Genomic DNA, 9,869 nt, shown 5'->3' with positions numbered 1-9,869 from the left:
TGTACCAATCCCTGGTTGTATGTTTCAGACCTTCCGGCAAATGTGGCATATGCGGGGACAGGACAACATATACTTGCCTGTTAAGGGTATGCGGTATACCGAATTATTATTAAATAACGAACTTATTTCTTATCTTGGGCCAACCATCAAGATCTTGTTCAATAGGTATGCTTTCAACATTTTCGGTATGCGGGACCATACTTAATATTATGGTTAAATTTTCTGATTGAGCCAAATGCAAAAAAATACGAGTTTAGTTCTTGTCTTCAGTTTAGATTCCCAACAGGAATTTTTAGTAGAAAAATGGAGAATATTAGGATATGATGATATAGGGTGCGGGATACACTAGCAAAAGCTCTAAGAAAACACGGAAGCTCTCCAAGAATATGTCTTTAAAAAATGAAAAAATGAAAAAAAGTATAAAATAAATTCGGAAGAAGGTTTGGTACATGGAACAGTTTCTGGAGAAACCCTTTTCAGGAAATTCCAGTGGAACTCTTGAAAGGGGATTGTAACATAAGGCTGAATTTCAAAAGGCTGAACACGAAAGGCTGAAATCAAGAAAGTGTAACAAAAGGCTGAAATTACAAAAGGCTGAAAATCTAAAAGCTTGAAATATGAAAATGCATATATAAGTTACAGCACATCTTTCTTTTCTTGGATTAACGCCCGAACTGAGGTCGAGCCTGTTTCTCAGCGTTGGCATATCGTGTAACAGGCACGAAAATACTCAATGCCAAAGGGAGTCAAGAAAGTTCTCATAATGAAAAGTTCTTGGTCCGAACGTGAATCGAACGCGTAATCCTCAGCATGGACATCAATTCTGAAATTGAGCTTATAGTGAAAAGGCTAATGGAGCATACCAACGAAAACAAAAAGGAACTGGTGATATTCATATCGGTAATTCATCCTTCTTTAAACATGAGCTATTCTTTGGAGTCATGTTGTTTTGAAGATTGTTAGAAGGGAAAATCTCTGATGATATTGTTTTAGTACCCGTAATTACTAAAACAATATCATCAGAGATTTTCCCTTCTTTGAAATAGATCCTATTCCTTTGAAAAATACTGTCTTGGTAATGTAGGCGTTCAATAATCCATATCATTATGGCCAGTCGTAAAATTTTCCGATTCAGAACATAGTAATTGAAGTATGTTCCCTCAAAATAGCTTAGTTTTGGCCAACCATGAACTAGGTACGGTAGGACGGTCAATCGTCAAGCTGAAGAAAAACTAATGCGAGAGGGGAATCGACCAACAAGAAAATTTTCAAACAGATCGTAACAACTAGTCGAATCACTATTTCAGACTTATGTTATTTCAGCCTTTTGATGCATTCAGCCTTCTGTAATTTCAGCCTTTCGTGTTTCAGCCTTTTGTTATATCAGCCTTTTGTACGTAACTCTTTGAAAGAGTTTTACCATCAAATCTGTATGAAGAGGCGTTATGTATGGCTGAACTCTTATTTCTTTTGCTGATAAAAAAAAATCCCTAAAATTTCGTGTTCGTCCTTTTGTTTTTCATAGAGCTCTACTTACATGACAAAGTTTGCAGACACTGGAAAAAGTACTTTGGCGATATTTGGATGAATTTAAGAAAATATTGTAAAAAAACATTAGGGAATCCTAAATCATGTTTTTCTTAATTGTGAAATTTATAAAATATGTTCAGGAGAAGACATCGTTGTAGGAGTTCGTTGTGGAATTCTTGAAATATTTGATGTGGAAAGAATGTGATCGTAGCCAACTTTTATACTAAATTTTGGTAAAAAAGACGTTTGTTAGTAGGGCTGGTGGTATTAGGTGAGATTTTTTTTTTCATAAATTCTGAAATAAACTTTTTTAAAGTTTTTTTTTTCTTCAACTATTGTAACAGAAGGGGTACTCACTAAACAGATTAAATTGCTGCGTAAGCCATGATTTTCTGCTTATTTGAAATGTTTCATGATTTTGCGAATGAAATTATCAGAGATTGCCTTGGTGATCGCGACGTTTAATCAGTTTAGTCAGTTTACGCTGTTAAGTGAAGCCCCCTAGTATGTTTGACTCTAGGTTTTTTTTTTTTTTTTTTTTATCTTTATTATCGAGACTTTCAGCCCCAGGCTGGTTCGTCTCCGGACTCTAGGTTAGTTGATTCCGGGATCCACAGTTTCAAATCGAAAGACCCGAAGGCAGAACTTACATTTTGTAAGTCTTTTGGATATTTGATCCCAGGTCCTCAGCGAAAAGGGTATGCACTTTAACCATCACAATAAATGCACAATACTGCCGTAATTCTGCAAAGTGACGTAAGCGCCATTCAAAATGTCGATATTTCTTGGTACATTATATTTTATATCTGGTGTAAAAATAACACTGTGGTATGCCTGCTATATTAGAATGCAAGATCTAGTCGTATTCTATCATCTATGGAACTTAGAGGATGAGCAAGAGTTTTATGCAATATAACCAAAACATGGGCAAAAACTATCAATGTCGCTTACGTCACTTTGCAGAATTACGGCAGTATAGTCCAGATCTATCTGGTAGAATTTTTGGCCTAATAACCTAGGATGATTGTGTTATATTTTTACAACTTCAAGTTTGCGGATGCCTTCATTTTGAATGTGCGCATACATTTCGTATGTATTCGTTTCATTTTCTATATGAGTTTTACAGGGTATTTTCTGATAAATGCAATCATCTATCTATTTTAGTTATAGATTTAAGGCTTTCTCAAGAAGGTACGCTGTTTAACAAAGCTTGATTGGTAATTATCTAGCTGATGTATCCATATCATTGCTTCAGATTTCAATTGGCATTAGAGCATCTTATAACATAGTCGCAATGATGTAACGCATTATTGGTGTGCTCTTATTAAGTTATTGAAGCAATCTAATAGGTTATGCCATTGATGCAATCATTCAACTTTTCAAAAAAATTTGAAAAATTAAAAAAAAAATATAAATGAAACTGTAAAAAAAGATGCTAAGGGATGAGAGTCTTTATGGAAATGCAATTCGCGTAACCGCAAACACGCAGTATTATCCATTGCGAAGATTTATAGATTCCGACGCAAACAAATATTAGGCTTTATTTCAGCGTAGGTGCATTGTAAATGGTTGTTAACAATGCAAAACTATAGCCAAATGTGTACGCAGCGTAAAATATTCACAAGGACGCGTCTGTTTTTATATCTGTGGGCTCGCAAGAAAAGTCCAACTAAGGTGGAGTCTCCGCAATATCGCATAAAATTTATGTAATAGCAAAATTTCGCGGAACTTTTTTGGAAATTTCGTTTCGTTTCGAAAAATACCGAGTGAATTCGGATTTCGTATCGATCTCACGAAACATTTTTGAATTTCGTTTCGTTTCGTACCGCATCGAATGCGAAATTTTAAATTTCGTTTCGTTTCGTTTCGTTTCGCCTTGAAAAAATCCCATACCGCATACCCTTAATATTTGCCTACAACATAATTTCGAAATACGTTTATTGCAACCTTTTTTTTTATATTTTTTGTAACAAAATTACTCCAGAATTTATCATATTTTCGGTATTTTCGCAAATAAGCCTGATATTTTTGCCTTTCTCGTACACCAAGGTGTACCGAAAGGCTATATGTTCACTCCAAAAACGAAAATTTTATAGAGCCCTCGGAGGGGTCAAGTCTTATATACCAATCGACTCAGCTCGACGAGTTGAGATGATGTCTGTGTGTGTATGTGTGTGTGTGTGTATGTATGTGTGTGCGTATGTGCGTGTGTGTGTGTGTGTGTGTACAAAAAGGTCACCTCATTTTTAGATAGTAAATATCAACCGATTTCAACGACCGATGGTTCATTCGACGCGGCATATAGTCCCATTGTTTCCTATTGAAAATGGTTCAGATCGGTCCAGCCGTTCCGGAGTTATGGCCATCTAGGTGTTCCGGACCGGTACCCCAGGAAGGGGCCAGATATAAAAACGCTACAAACCCATGCATGCGACACATCAAACCACGGCATTTTGAATAACCTGATGAATGGTAAGCAGGAAAATAGTTTCAGACCGTATCTGGACCGGTAGTGTTCCGTAACCGGCTCCGGGTGTTCCGCCGGAAGTGGCCAAATATGAAAGTGAATTAAACCCGTGCATGCGACACATCAAACAGTGGCTTTTTCGATAACCTGATGAATAGTAGGAAGGAAAACATTGTCAGACCATATCTGAACCGGTAGTGTTCCGGAACCGGTTCCTGGTGTTCCGCCGGAAGTGGCCAAATATGAAAGTGAACCAAACCCATGCATGCGACACATCAAACAGCGGCTTTTTCGATCACCTGATGAACAGTAGGCAGGAAAACATTCTCAGACCATATTTGAACCGATAGTGTTACAGAACCCGTTCCAGATGTCCTGCCGGAAGTAGCCGAGTATAAAAGTTAAACGAACTCTCACATGCGACGCATCAAATCCCGGCTCTTTAGGCAACCTGATAAACCTTTAGCAAGAAAATAGTTTCAGACCATATTTGGATCAACCGATAGTGATCCGGAACCGGTTCCAGGTGTCCCGCCGGATGTGGTCAAATGTGGAAGAGAACCAAACTCATGCCTGCGGTACATTAAACAGCGGATATTTAAATTATTTGATGAACGATTAGCAAGAAAATAAGCTCAGACCACAACTAAGATCTTTTTAAAGACTACCGAAGTGGCCAAATGCCAAAAGGCACCAAACACATGCATGTGACACATCAGATAGCGGCTTTTCAGATAACTTGATGAACGGTTGGCAAGAAAATAGGCTCAGACCACATTAGACAATATCGGTAGTGTTCCAGAACCGTTTCAGTTGTTACGCCAGAAGTGGCCAAATGCACAAATGAACCAAACCCATCCATTAGACGCATCAATTCATGGCTTTTTAGGAAGCCTGATGAACAGTTAGCAAGAAACTAGTTTCAAACCATATAAGGGATAATCGGTATTGTCCCGGATTCGGTTCCAAGAACCCCGCTGGAAGTGGTTAAATGAAAAAGTGATCCTAACCCATGCATGCTATACAACAAATCGTGACCTTTTAGATAACCCGATAAACAGTTAGCAAGAAAATTGGCTCAGACCGCATTCAAAACTACCGTTAGTGTTCAGGATTGGGTTTCTCGGGTATCCTACCGAATGTGGCCAAATACAAAAGTGAACCAAACCAATGCATGCGACACATCAAACCGCGTTTTTTTAAATAAGGGAACGTCCATAAATTACGTCACACAAATTTTGACAATTTTCAACTCCCCTTCCCCCTATGTCACACTTTTTGTATGAGGCCTCTAAAATTTTAGTATGGGTCGTCACACTTTGCCGAACACCTCCTCAAAGCGTGACGTAATTTATGGACGTTCCCTAACCTGAGGAACGATTAGCAATAAAATAGGCTCAGACCACATTAGAGGCTACCGATAGTGATGCAGAACCAGCATTGGGTGTTTCACAGGAACTATAAAGATGAACAAAGACAATGCAAGCGATAAATATGTGTAAGAGTGCAACATCTTGACTAAACTAAGACCACATATATACAGACGTCTCACTCTACTCACTAACCATCGTGCTTGTTTCAACGGTTGAATCAAATATAAATCAAGCCTAATTTTACCAAACACCGTAGAGTAAGGTGGGGCAAAAGTTCGACCCTAGTTGAAAATTCAACCTATTTCAAAAAATAGAAGAAGATAAAAATAAATAAATACCATGTGGTGATTCTACCATCCATCAGCTAAAATTTTGCTGAACAAAGTTACGCCATATGTCTTTTCAACTTTGAGTTACAACACTTTTTGTATGTGTGTGTTTTATTCGAACTCTTGCCCCACCACTGGGGCAAAAGTTCGAATCTAGTGTTTGTGGAATTTCGCCAACCGTAGCACACTATTTTGAAACTTTGGTAATAGGAATACATGAAACCACTTAATATTTGATGTTGGAACTGGAATACACTTTAAAATTCGATCTGGGTTTTACCCAAATCAGGGTTAAATTTACTACACCAAAAATTAGTAGTTTTCCGCCAAATTCAGATAAAACAACATTTTTTTTTTTCAACTTTATTCAAATTTTCTCACTAATTCCATCACTTTTAGAGATAACATATACATTTTGCAGAATTTTAGGTTTATACCTAAAGTTGCCACATGACTCGAACTTTTGCCCCACATAGTGAAATATGATTTCCAAATCTTTTTTTCAAAAAGTTATACACGCTAAAGCATCTTCAAAATATACCTAGTTACGCCCCAAAATAAAATATCGAATTCAGTTTCATTACAATTCCATCCCATGCGTTGGAAGGACCATCGCCTGTTACATTTTTTTGATTAAAAACCAAAATTTTGTCATAACTTTTCGAAATATTGATCAATTTTCATAATTTTTGGAGTGAAAGACTCTTTTTCAAAAAGGGTTCGAACAACCTTGACACCCGAACGAAATAATTTGAATTGAGCTCAAAAACTTCAAAAGAAACTCTTGCCCCACTCGAACTTTTGCCCCACTTTACTCTATGTAACATAGAGTAATGCGGGGCAAAAGTTCGCACCTAACAGTCTTTATCAAATAACTATTAGGGACAAGGTATTTGGAGTACATTGCTGAAAATTTCTAGGGCACCGTTTTTTGGAACCGTTGAACGGATTTAGATTAAAATGCATCACGCTGTCGACAACCACTGAACAATTAGCGTGATGCATTTTCACCCAAATCCGTTCAACGGTTCTAAAAAACAGTGCTCTAGAAATGTTTAGCTTTGTACTCAAAATAAATATCGTTGTTTCTCGTTAAACGAATCCCTGTCATGTTACCTTCGAAACGTAGTACTAGATTTTTTCACGTTCCTTTGGTAGTTCTAGTAATAAAAATTTTAATTGAAGTACTCAAATGCGAACTTTTGCCCCATAGTTTGAAGTTCATTAATTTCATGTAAATTCATGTTCACCATTTCACTCTATGCTCGAAATGTTTCTTTCAATTCATGACATTACATGCAAATTGGAACACGGCCTGGTACTCAGCTTTAGTATACAGTGTATTTTATGAACACTTCCAAAACTTATAACAAAGAGCGTTACTGAAGTTGTCAAAATACATTGTGAAGTAATTACAATTGTAAGTGTTACACAAAATACTTGAAAAAAAAAACAAATATGCTGCACAACTTTTGAACGGGACTGTAATTTCAATCTAACCTTCGTCAGTATGGGGATGAATTATAAGTATGAATTTACAAACTAAGCTATGAAAGACCCCCAAAAAAAGTAGAACAACATAATATTCCCAAAAACTTTCAAAGGTTGACATGAATAGAGTAAAGTGGGGCAAAAGTTCGAGTGGGGCAAGAGTTTCTTTTGAAGTTTTTGAATCTAATTCAAATTATTTCTTTCGGGTGTCAAGGTTGTTCGAACCCTTTTTGAGAAAGAGTCTTTCACTTCAAAAATTATGAAAATTGATCAATATTTCGAGAAATTATGACAAAATGTTGGTTTTTGATCAAAACATTGTAACATGCGATGGCCCTTCCAACGCATAGAATGAAATTTTAATGAAATCGAATTCGATATTTTATTTTGGGGCGTAATTAGGTATATTTTGAAGATGCTCTAGCATGTATAACTTTTTGCAAAAAAGATTTGGAAATCGTATTTTACACATAGTGGGGCAAAAGTTCGAATTGTGGGGCAAAAGTTCGAGTCATGTGGCAACTTTAGGTATAAACCTAAAATTGTGCAAAATGTACATATTATCTCTAAGAGTGATGGAATTAGTAAGAAAATTCGATTAAAGTTGAAAAAAAATGTTGCTTTATCTGAATTTGGCGGAAAACTACTAATTTTTGGTGTAGTAAATTTAACCCTTATTTGGGTAAAATCCAAATCGAATTTTAAAGTGTATTCCAGTTCTAACATCAAATATTAAGTGGTTTCAGGTATTCCTATTACCAAAGTGTCAAAATAGTGTGCTACGGTTAGCGGAATTCCACAAACACTGGATTCGAACTTTTGCCCCAGTGGTGGGGCAAGAGTTCGAATAAAACACACGCATACAAAAAGTGTTGTAACTCAAATTTAAAAAGACATTTGGCGTAACTTTGTTCAGCAAAATTTTAGCTCATGGATGGTAGAATCACCACACGGTATTTATTTATTAATATCTGCTTCGATTTTTTGAAATAGGTTGAATTATCAACTAAGGTCGAACTTTTGCCCCACCTTACTCTATGGCGAAAAAATGTTCCAAAATGTTTTTCAGCCATTTTTCATTTTTAAAAGGCGAACACACTGATAGCCTTATAATCAATTTTCTTCCAAAAATAAGTTCAAATCCTTTTTCAGAACGATTTAAAGATGCATACTACACATATTATACATAATGTTAGTTTCTATACGAAATCGGCATTGCTTCAAATGTTTTGTAACTATATTGATGCTCTAGATTCAGATATATAGTGTGAACTTTTGCCCCACAGCTACTGCGAACTTTTGCCTTACTGTCGAGGCTTTAACAATGTTCCTTCCTACAAGAAACACTAGAATCTTTTTGTTTATTCGAGTGCATTTCTCGAATTACTATGGAATGACGATTCTCCGACATCAAGAGATTTAGTAAATCTTCTTCTTTCGATCAAATTCTTATTACAAAAGGTCCAAAAATTACATCAAAACACAAACAAATCAAACTAGAAACACATTTGGTTACATAACTCTGCCACTACATAACGAAATCGTTCTAGTTTTTATTGACGAGTATCTGGCCTGACAATGTGTCGAATCCATACAAGTTTGCCTGGGTTTTTAACTCGTGCGCAGAGAAAGACCCACTTCGAACTTTTTCCCCGTGCGAACTTTTGCCCCGCATTACTCTATGTAAACAAAAAAAAGATTTTCACATGAGGCGCTGAATTTCGTTAAGGATTACTTGTATCACTCACCTTTAGGGATGATTTGTGAAAAAATACCCGGAATTTTCACGTTTCTGAAATGCTCAATGTATTAGTTGCTATGGGAACAGCGAACTTCCCCTTCGATCGTCTTCGTTCGTGGATTTTGTTAGATACCTACGGTGTTTGGTAAAGTTACGCGTGAAATCGTTTTTGTTCGATTGACGTTTTCTCACTACCGCCATCAAGCCAGCAGCGGGTTGTGAAATGCAACCTGAATAGCATTTAATGATTATTTTTTTCGTGACGATGAATATAACAGCAATATGTTCCAAATAATATGTCTGAAACTATTGGGATTTTTTTAATGGTTTTATTGCTTGCATTTTTTGTCATATATTACATGAATCTTGTAACCTACACTGAGGATACTGTTCGTATGTTTTTCATAGTTTACATCTTATGAATCAGTTATTTTTATTTTTTTCATCATTTCATAGTTCTCGTATGCTTTTCATACATTGAAAAGCGAAATCCATAAGATTTGTCGTATGAAAAATCTCATAAGAAGCATCGTATGAAAATCATAAGATGTATTATGAAACGAAACATTGCTAAAAAAACAACAAAACCTTTTATTGGCTTCTTACCACTTTGACTTCCGAAGCGTCAATGGTCGAATGAGTAAAGCACGCACTCGCCAACCTTAACGTTCCTGGTTCGATTCCAGGTTGCGACTTTTTTTTAATTTGTGCAAAATATTTCATACAAATATGTATGATAATCATAAGACATAGTTTCAATTTTTATACGTTATCGGTATGATTTTCATACGTGAGTGTTATGAAATTTATACAGTAACAGTATGACAATAATAGTTGGCGCTTTAAATCCAAAATCATAGTTCGTAACTATGATTTTCGCAAGAACTTCTTGTGGCAAAAAAATCATAGTTGATTCGTATGAATTTCGGAGTTGCAGT

Source organism: Aedes albopictus, chromosome 1, assembly GCF_035046485.1.
Source record: "Aedes albopictus strain Foshan chromosome 1, AalbF5, whole genome shotgun sequence".
Lineage (NCBI taxonomy): Eukaryota > Metazoa > Arthropoda > Insecta > Diptera > Culicidae > Aedes > Aedes albopictus.
This window is presented reverse-complemented; position numbering follows the sequence as displayed.